This window comes from Medicago sativa, chromosome 7 (assembly GCF_051527215.1).
Source record: "Medicago sativa cultivar Bolivia chromosome 7, Bolivia_mono, whole genome shotgun sequence".
Lineage (NCBI taxonomy): Eukaryota > Viridiplantae > Streptophyta > Magnoliopsida > Fabales > Fabaceae > Medicago > Medicago sativa.
The window spans coordinates 32,765,694-32,776,061 of NC_140755.1; the positions used below are offsets into that span (position 1 = coordinate 32,765,694).

At 32.8% G+C, this 10,368-nt stretch overlaps 1 long non-coding RNA gene across 1 annotated transcript; it reads left to right on the top strand.

Annotated features, from left to right (window-relative positions):
- The first annotated feature begins 8,634 nt into the window (after positions 1–8,634).
- Positions 8,635–9,439, top strand: LOC146905724 (uncharacterized). The gene is made up of 3 exons (XR_015017655.1): positions 8,635–8,733; positions 8,838–8,894; positions 9,275–9,439. It is a non-coding gene; the product is annotated as an uncharacterized LOC146905724 (long non-coding RNA).
- Positions 9,440–10,368: the final 929 nt, after the last annotated feature.

A 10,368-nucleotide genomic window follows, 5' to 3' on the forward strand; every position in this document is an offset into this window, starting at 1 on the left:
TCTCATATAGTGACAGTGTGCCCTTGATCATTTTGCACCAATAAATCGTAAGTAATATTTTTCAACTCATTTCTTCTTCAATCTCATACCATTCTCAAATTCTCAGATCACAAATATAATTTTCTTTTCATTCTCATCTATATCATTCTCGGCCCATTCCTCAAATATAGTCAACAAGAAGTTCTTGCCTTATCCCACCATATTAATCGGTACGTGGGTTGTTTTTAATCTCTCTTGTTCTCTTAGAAAAGTTTCAATTTTATTTCCGATTAGGATTTTTTGCAGTTAGTACACATTTACATGTTCAATGATGTTGGATCCATTCAGATCATGTTAGGAAGTTCCATATTTCAATGCATATTTAAGTTTTTGAAAAAAAAATCAAAAATTCTCAGTTTAAAACTAAATAGTTTGATCTCGATCTAACTATTACCGACTACTTTGATTTTGTAATTATGTCGATTGTTCAAACATCATTGAATTAAATAGAGTTATTTTTCTTTGTGATTTAACAATTTTTTCTCCAGATCTGTGATTTAATTTTATTTATTTCAACTTCAGGTTTTCCAGAGATCAGTGTGCAAAAATTGTGGCTAAAGGAGAATTTATTCCTCTTAGTAAGTTTTTTTTATGACAACTTATTCTTATCAATTATCTATGTGATGAATGATTATTTGTTTATTTTGTCGATTTAATTTTTTATTTTTTTTACTTAATGGAGCTACCTTACAACCATTAATCCAATATTTTTTTTGATTTTTCATTCTTTTCAGAATCAATTTTTTTTGGATTTTAATTTAATTTATAATAGATTATTAAAACGAAAACAAAAATATTTTTTTATAAATACAAAAACTGTGACAAGTGATTTATAACAACATATATGTGATGTTTATCTGTGTGTGCTTTGTTTAAATATGAATGATTGAAAAAACAAAAACAATTATCGTTAAACAATTGTTACACTTTTCTTAATTTTATTAAAGATGAAGCTTCTTATGTTTCGAGCACCAAAGTGGATCCTCTTTTTATTTTAGTGCATTTGCAGACAACGATCAACTCTTGGATTCTTCCGATTAATTGTTAGGAGCTTTGATCTCTTAAACAATGGATGAATCTATGAGCTGGATATAATCTTTAAAGATGCATATTTGTTTTGTTGTTTGTTAAATTTTTATTGATAAAGAATTAAATAACAACAATATTTGATAAATTTTTATGTTTGCAAAATTCTTGAAGTTTTTTAAGGGATAACTTCCTATAGTAACCAGGGATTGCGATGTTCTTCTACCTTTAGCACCTTTATAGTCACTCGATAAATTTATTGGTGGACCTCTAGATATGGAGACAGTAAGGAATGAAAAGGATATGATCTTCTATAGATTCAAATAAAATAGTGTGTTTTAAATGAAGGGTTAAAACAGAAAATGATGCTTGGTAAATGTTTTATTTTCACAAAACCATTAAATATTTAAAAGAACAACTTCCTATATCACACATGAACACAGATCCTCCTTTCAAAAAAAAAAAAATGAGCTCAGATCCTCTCTAGTTTTGATAACTTTCAATTTGGCGATCACTTTTAGTCATTGAATGATCTAATAGTTGACTTCTAAATTCATAAACAACAAAGGCATAAAGGTTCCAATCTTTTTTTTTTTATTTTTAAAAAGAAGCCAAAATAGGTCACTAAAATTGGCACTGAGAAGAATTGACCTTGAGAGGAGCACACTTCAAGGTCCCAAACCAACACACTAGCCCTACCCAATCTTCTAAAAAAATATTTGATTATTTGATACTCTTCTTATCTTTTAAACTTTGCTTTTGTATTCTTTGTTTCTCTTCCCTTCTCCATAATTACTTATGTTATATGCATCCACCTGCAAATAGTCAGAAATAATAACAGGTGTGTGTTTCAACTATTTATTTTACTTTTGGGTCTCCATATATCATATTTGTCAAATATTCAAGCATGTGTGACTACTTCTAGCATTAAATATTTTTCTTTCAAACACTTTCTTTTTTTACCAACGATGCAAATATAATTTGGTGATGTGTATTTGTCTAGGTTATGATTCCCTTCAATTTTATGACCCTTCCCCTCATTTATGATCTTTCCACTTCCTGACATAAGTGTGAAAAACTTTCTTATATGTGTTATGAAATTTCCCTTATTTTTCAACTTCCAACATGGTTGATTACATATGATATGACCTATAATTTTTTTCTCTTCATAATTTGGCATTGTTAATAGTTAGCTTAATCAAGTTCCTTACTTAATGGATTAAGTGTTCTTCACTAGTGAGAGACAAATAATTTATGTCATTACAGAGATAAAAGAACAATGAGTAGACTACAAGGGAAACATCACAGCCATGACAATGATACACCGGTAATTCCCCCGAGGAATCCACGTGAAGAAATCAGGCTAGGAATGGAATTCACTGGTGTTATCGATGGAATAATTCCTGGTGGATACTTGCTCACAATTATAAAAGGAAATGGTGTTACTTTGCGCATGTTCGCCTCTGATCAACCTTCACTAATTCAAGGTGATGGTAATGTGAATGTTCCTTTGGTAGCAAGCAATGTCAGTCTCAACACCAATGAAAAGATTCCTGAATTGGAAGTGGATGATGATTTTTCTCCAGATTACTCATATTTTGAGATGTCATCACCTTCAGATAAAATTGAAATGCCTGATCTTTTACAATATTTTGGAAAATTTGAGCATGTTGTGTTTCAACCTGTGAATGAAACCAATTCTTCGAACAGGGGAAAGGGTCTATCCATTGATTTAAATTCAGCTCCCACTCCAAACAGTCACAAAATCAGCAATCAAACCAATTCTTCGAACAAAGGAAAGGGTGTATCCATTGATTTAAATTCAATTCCCACTCCAACCGGTCACAGAATCAGCAAAGATTCTTTTCTAGCCAGAAAATTTCCATCCCCGGCAGTGAATATAAGACCACCTGATGATCTAATAGCAAAAACAAGTCGGCCAAGTAAACAAGGTTTGTCTTCTCATAATCAGAACCCTAAAATTCCTATTGCTAAACAATGAAAAAATTAATAAAGCTGGTAGTTATATTAATCATTGCTGAAATAAAACACAAGTCAAAAAATGTTTTCTAAGAAAAATGAAACTTTTAAGGTTGTGCAATATCTATTAGATTTTTCTGATCCAACTGTTGTTATGCATGCAATTAGGGAAACAATTATTTAGTAGAGATTAATGATACAACTCTGTAGGCATGTTTATACAGATAATTTGATTTCTTTGGCTATTAAGAGGGTTTCAAGGTTACTCACATTTATCAAATATTGTGGTTTTTAACAAAATTTTAGGTGAGAAGAAAGGAAACAATAGCAAAGGAAAGGGTGTTCTTCACTTTTGAGATGCTCAACAAAATTCAGAGATGTTAGGAAGGTATATGCAGGTAAAACAAATTACATCTAAATAATTATACTTGGTTTGTACTTGTAATTATTTTGGTGTTGTATGGGAAGAATTTAAGTATATATCATTGAATGAATTGTGTCTTTCAGTTCAATGGACCTAGAAAATCTAAACCTTATTTTATAACAATATATGTTTTGTCATAGATGTGCTTATATATGAATTTTTTTGCAGGACAGTAATTGATTTGGAGATGAATTTATCAAAGTACAAAATGCTCAAGGGAATTGGTATTTGGAGATGAAGGTGGATGATATTTAGAGATGTTTTTAAAGCTTATGTGGAATTAAGCAAGATGATTTTGTTGGATGGTTGATCAATTGAATTTAGATATTTTTTCTCACTGAACAGATCTAGTTGTTTTGTTTTTGTTTCTATAAATATAATGGATTTATTTATTTTTAAATTTAAATATTGTTGAAACCAGTTGAATTATTATGTGTGACAATCTATATAATTGTTTGTTATTGGCATTGAACAATGAATTATATTGTCAAAAATGATTGGCATGACATAAAAATATATTCAAGCAGATATCTATGGATAGAGTTGGGAAATTTTTGTTGAAGAAGGGTTCCTAGATTCCCCCGACTTTATAGATTTAACTGTTTATATTGAATGCATTCAAGTTAAATAGAATAGATTTACTTAGCACAATACAATGATTAGTAATAAATCATAATGACACATAAATATACAACGAGGGGTATGATTATTCATTTTATCTTACTAGAGTCAATATGGTAGAAACACCAAGGCAAAGCCAATAGATGTTAATTAAATTTTTGACAATTGACAAAAAATAAAATAAAGTTTTGAGACTTGTGGATATTGATTGGAAGGTTAAGGATAAATAATTTTTTGTTAAAATCAGTCATTCAGATGTAGACCACAGGCAACGGTGGTGCGACGAGACTTAGTCTTTGTGCCACCTCTTCAGCCCCTCAGGGTTGTTCTCTATCGGTTGTCCATGTTTCTGGTGCGGTTCCGTTTTGCTGAGTTCCATACTGTTCCAGATATGTCCATAACTCTTAAGGGTGTTCCAATCTGTTCCGATCGCCGACGACCCTTCATCTTGTCTATTCACTCCTTTTTCTTGTTGTTTTCCGATCTGGGTGCTTGGTGTTCTCCTGCAACCTTCCTCTTGATGCGGTTCGTGTCTGTTGGTGGTGTTGGGGAGGTGGTTCTATGGTGGTGAGGAGGTGGTTTTCTAGGTGATTTTATGGTGGTGATGGGGTGGTGTTTCCGTGGTGTTGAGGGATAGTTGATGTGCAGACATTGGTGGTGGTATGTGGTGGTGCGGATGTTGTGAGGCGTAGAGTTCTGAACAGATCTTACAGTGGTGATGGCTGGTGGTTTCGGTTGGTGTCCAGCTGGTGAGAGTGAGCATCGGCGTTGGTGTTAGGTGTTGGTTGGTGTGGTTTGACTGTGGTGGTGGCGGTGGTGCGAGATGGTTGGGGAGGAAGTGTAGGTGTTGGTTTTTTTTTTGTGGTGGTTGTAGTGGTGTGGCTTGGATTAGGTGTCTTGGGGATGAGGGGTACCCTACTGATTTGACTCTGGAGTCTGATGGACCGATCACTTTTGATTCAAGATCGAGAGTCAATGCTTTGATGATTCAAGTTTTGCTTTGGTCTGATTATGGTGTTTTTTCCTCGGTGGACCGGGGGTAGTGAGGTGGTGGAAGCTGAATGAGTGTTGGAATAGATCGGTTGTTGCTCAACTATGAGGAGGTGAAGATGACTTTTGATTTGGGTTTTTTTTTATGGTGTGAGTAGTGGCAATGGGTGTGTATGAGTTTTGTTTACAGTGGTTGTTTTCGTTAGAGTTTGATTTAGGTGGTGATGTTGGTTTTGATGGTGGTGGGTCTTTTGGGTGTTGAAGGTTAAGGCATTAGTTAGGTGATGATTGTATTCGTGTCTTTATTGAATGTTTATGTTGGGTGTTCCGCCGCTGTATGACGCCTTTGTAGTCTTTGATTTACCGGTCTCGATTCATCTTGAGCAGAGATATGGTTTTAAATAAATTTTGTTGTCAAAATAAAATTTGTTAAGGAAAATATTTATATTATAGGGAATGAAAAAGATATTACAGCTCAATACAATAAAGTAACAAAACAGGAACACTAGAAACATGAAGCATCCTCCTTTATATATAGAAAATATACACACAATATGATTAAGCAAAAACTAATTGCATTTCAAAAATAAATTCAAAATGCTGTCACCACCATATGATGATACCATCACTGTTCTTTCTCATTTTTTTTATGGTTACAAAGCTAAATGAAGCGAAACATTAAACAAAAAAAAAAAACAATAATCTACGGTAGGTAGAGATCGTAATATTGGAGAAGCAGTTAGAATTTTGGTTTCTCTAGAACCAAGACCCCCTGTGGTAAAAATGTTGGCATATATGAGGAGTGATATTTTGCTTGAGCCAACTCAAAGCATCCAGATTATAGAAAAACTCACCAAAGCCCAAAGTTGAAGCTTAAACATGCTAAAGAAGTGTTGAGTTGTGCAGTCGTAGATGCAACAAAGAAAGGATGCTGCAAAGGATGAATTGTGTAGAAAGAGGCCCAAAGAAGCGAAGTTCCAATGGTTAGACAAAGTATGGACAAAGTTGTTATAAGCCAACAATACAAGAAATATGATTTTTTTTCCATAAGCTGAAGATACCAAATCTAAGACCAAGTGATGCTAGTGGTATCCGTATACGATTTTTTTTTGGTGGTGGCCGGGATTTGAACCCCGTACCTTGCATATTTTATGCATTGTCCAAATCAACTGAGCTAAGCTCACGAGGACCGTATACGGTTTCAGAAGAGTATGTACCCTACTGTTTCAGAAGCTAGTAAATTAAAATCGGAAACCATTAGAGTTATCAGACCAAATGAAAGCATCTTTTATGCTGGAGTGGAAATGAATTTTGAGTTCTTTTCTCATATTTATTATTAGATGTTATTTAAGTTCAAATTTCAAACACTAAAGAATAAGAACATCAGAAAGAAATGCTTTTTGCAACTCTGAATGAATCATAAGAAGTTTCAATTCAGAAATGTGGATTAATGACCTAATGTGGATTCATGGTTCTATTTCTATCTTTTTTCTTTATACAGGAGTTGCTACTGCTTTTGCTGCAAAAGAAGTACTTGGCAATGTGTTTAGTGGTTTATCAAAATGTGATTGTCAAGTATACATGTTATGCCTCTTATTTTATCTACAAACAAGCCCTTAATGTGTAAATTCTTACTATTTTTATGATGAAAGTTTCCCATTCCTCTTAAAAAGTAGAACAACATGTTCCATTTCTAATTCAAGTTGGCAAAGCCAAGGACAAGGTCATAACCTTAACTCAGATGGGACTACACTCATGGAAAATTTGGCTTATAAAAAATCATGCACGACACCTAGAACATGTTTTTGATTTGTTAATCATTTATCTTTACCTTTCATTTTTGTTTTTCCATTCTAAATACAAGTTGCAGTTGCTAAATGACCAATCACTAAGGAAAAATATTTTTTGTGCAAATCACTAAGGAAAATCAAAATGAAGTTTCAGATTTTTTTTTTTTTTTGGAAAGGACTTGCCAAACGCACTATTAAGATTTTTCTAGCTGGTATTTAACTAAGGATTTGAGGACATTGTTTCATAGACATTAATAGTGTATTTTTATTGTGTGTGGCCGATCAAAACAATGAGTGATCAAAACAATGAGTGCCCTTGAACAGAAGAATTATTAAGTACAGTATGGAATGGTTGCAAGAAACCCACGTAGTTTGACTGATAATATTGAAGGAGGTGGGACAAAGAATTCCTATGAGAAACACGGAGGATTTTGTGTATATTTTAATGGTTCGTTGAGAAGAGCAAGGCGTAGTACTGTCATGTTATGGAATTAAGAATTTGGCAACACTGACGATTAGACAATGATTAAATGTTTCAAGATATATACTTGGATGTTGAATTTTTTGATGAACACAAAAATTGGAAGCGGATTAAGCAGTAGATTGTTGAAAGGAACTAAGAGTACTCGGGAGGGCGGAATTATTCACTGCAACAAGATGAAAGAGTTGTAGAAAAATCAAAAAGTGATATGGAAATTGTCCAATAAAGTGGAGAATTTAAGATGTTATGGAAATGTGAAAATCTTGAGCTTTGAATGAAATTCAAGGTTGAGTTATATTGGATTGAAACTGCAAAATATAGCAATATACTGGTAAGCAATGTGTAACACATGCGTTGTGACATTTTAGGCCATTGCCATAAGGTGTTTGAGCGCCATTAGCAAAATGTTCTAACTTGAGAAATGTTACGTGGATGTGTATGATTGGCACTAAATTTTTGTTTTTAGATTTTCATATAGTGACTAGGTGCCCTTTGGTCATTTTGCCTATATAAATTGTGGGTAATTATTTTTGACGCATATTGTCTTCAATCTCTCACCGTTGTCAATTTCTCAAATCTCAAACGTAATTTTCTTTTCTTTTTCTTCTATTTCATTCTCATATTATTCCTCAGATCTAGTCTAAAATAAGTTCTTTCCTTATCCCACCCTATCTTTTTTTTTTTGAACAAATCAAAATGGAATATATTGCTCAAAGGAGGATAAATTCACCCCGCACAAGGTGTGCTAAAGTGGTGATTTACCCAAAATCTGTTACAACAATCAGACACCTATGAAAAGAGTGTCACCACTGAAACAAAACAGAACAGTTACATGATTCCCATACAAAGTAGAGGATATCGCCACCAGTCATGAAAACCAAAAGCTAAAGGAATAACATTGGAAGATAACCATAAAAAGGAAGTCCGCTTCACCTTGTCAAGAATAATAAGAGGATCAGTTACCGCATTTTTGAAGACACAATTATTTCTACTCTTCCAAATTTCCCAAACAGAAGCAAGCCATATAACCTTTAGATAATGGAATGAGGCTCTAGGCATGCCCGCCAACTGAGTAAATTGAAGATAAAATTCTTTAATACACCCTGGAAAAACAAGAGAGATTCCAAGCCAATGCCCTATTAAATACCAGACATTCCTAAAAGAATCTTGTTGTTTTCTTAAAAATATCTTAACACATTCAATGACGTTGGATCCATTCAGATCAAGGTTGGCAGTTCCATATTTCAATGCATAATTTTTTTTTTTTTGTTTTTATAAATTCAGAGTTCTTCAAAATCTGGATATTCTGATCTTGATCAAGATATCACCGACGTCTCTACCTACAAGACTCTGTGTCCTTGGTCGTTTTGCCTATATAAATCGTAAATAATTTTTTTAACGCATATTGTCTTCAATCGCATAACGTTGTCAATTTCTCAAATCTCAAACATAATTTTCTTTTCTTTTTCTTCTATTTCACTCTCAGGTCATTCCACAAATATAGTCTAAAAGGAGTTCTTCCCTTATGCCGCCATATCAATCGGTTTGTGGATCTTCTTGTAATCTCTATTGTTTTCTTAAAACAATCTAAACATTATTTCCCCACATGGTCAAGGAAGTTGGTTCCAGTCAGATCGTGTTCGGAAGTTCCATATTTCAATGCATAATTTAATTTTTTATAAAGTCAAAATTCTTCAAGATCTGGATATTCCGATCTCGGTCAAGATATCACTGACGACTTTGACTACGTGAATGTGTTGATTGTTGACTATAACAAATTCAAAGTTCGGACACACATCTAAATGGATAGATCTATATCAAAGTTTTTATGATTTTGAGATGGAAATGAATAGAGTTATTCTGGTTTACAATATTAGTAAACAAAATCTAAAAATTGATGATTTCATTTTATTTGAATTTCAGGTATTCTACTGAATGTTGCATCTAAAGTTGTGGCTCTGTAGAAGAATTGATTCCTCTAAGTATGTTTTTTTCTTCATGAGAACATATTTTTATCAAATGTCTATGTGATGAATGATTATTTGTTTATTTGGTATATTTAATTTATTTCTTTTGTATTTAAGGTCGTTAAATTGCAAACCTTAATCCGTAACTTGTTTTGATTTTTCATTTTATTCAGGATTAATTTATTTAGATTTTAATTTTGTTCAACATTATAAAAGTAATCATTTTTGTTTATCTTTGACAAAATTGTGTGAATTGATTTTTAAAATGAACGTGGATTTATAGAAATATATATAGAGGATGTAAATAATTTTTGAGTTTAAACAGGATAAACTCTGTCCGCAACTACAGAACCTAATCTCTTGAGCTGGGTGGGAAATCTCTCCCTTAAGAAATTTAACAATGTTGCATTCTCAGGACTGAATTCAAACTCAGGACCTCAGGTAAAGTTGCACATCCCTTGCTATCTCATCGGTATATAGGATGTATATATGTGTTTGCTTGGTTTAAAAATGAATGAAAAAAATATTACAAAACAAATTATTACAATTTTATTAATTTTTTTTAAGATGCAGCTTCTTAACTCTAAAACATGATTTTGGATCATCTTCTTCCTTTAGTGCCTTCGTAGACAATTATCAGCTGTTGAAATTATTCAATTAATTGGTAGGATCTTTGATCTCTCAAATAATGGAGGAATATAATGGTTGACATATAGTTGCATATACATTAGAGACAAGAGAGGAACATATCTCTCAAGATGCATGTCAATTTGAATATTTGTAGATATTTCTTCATGGGTGGAATTTAACACGGGAAAGGTGAATCCTTTCCCACCATAGGAGAGTTTTTTTTACCATTAGATTAAAGAGAAACATAGATTTTATGATGGTCTAGCCACGCTACATCATTCCCCCACTCAGAAACCACAAAGCCCCGCAATTTTCAACTATAACAACATCAATTTTGCACTTAATAATTCATAGTTTTTCAAATAAATAAAAAATTGATAGGATGTCATCACCAAACCCACAACACCGCAAATTGACCAA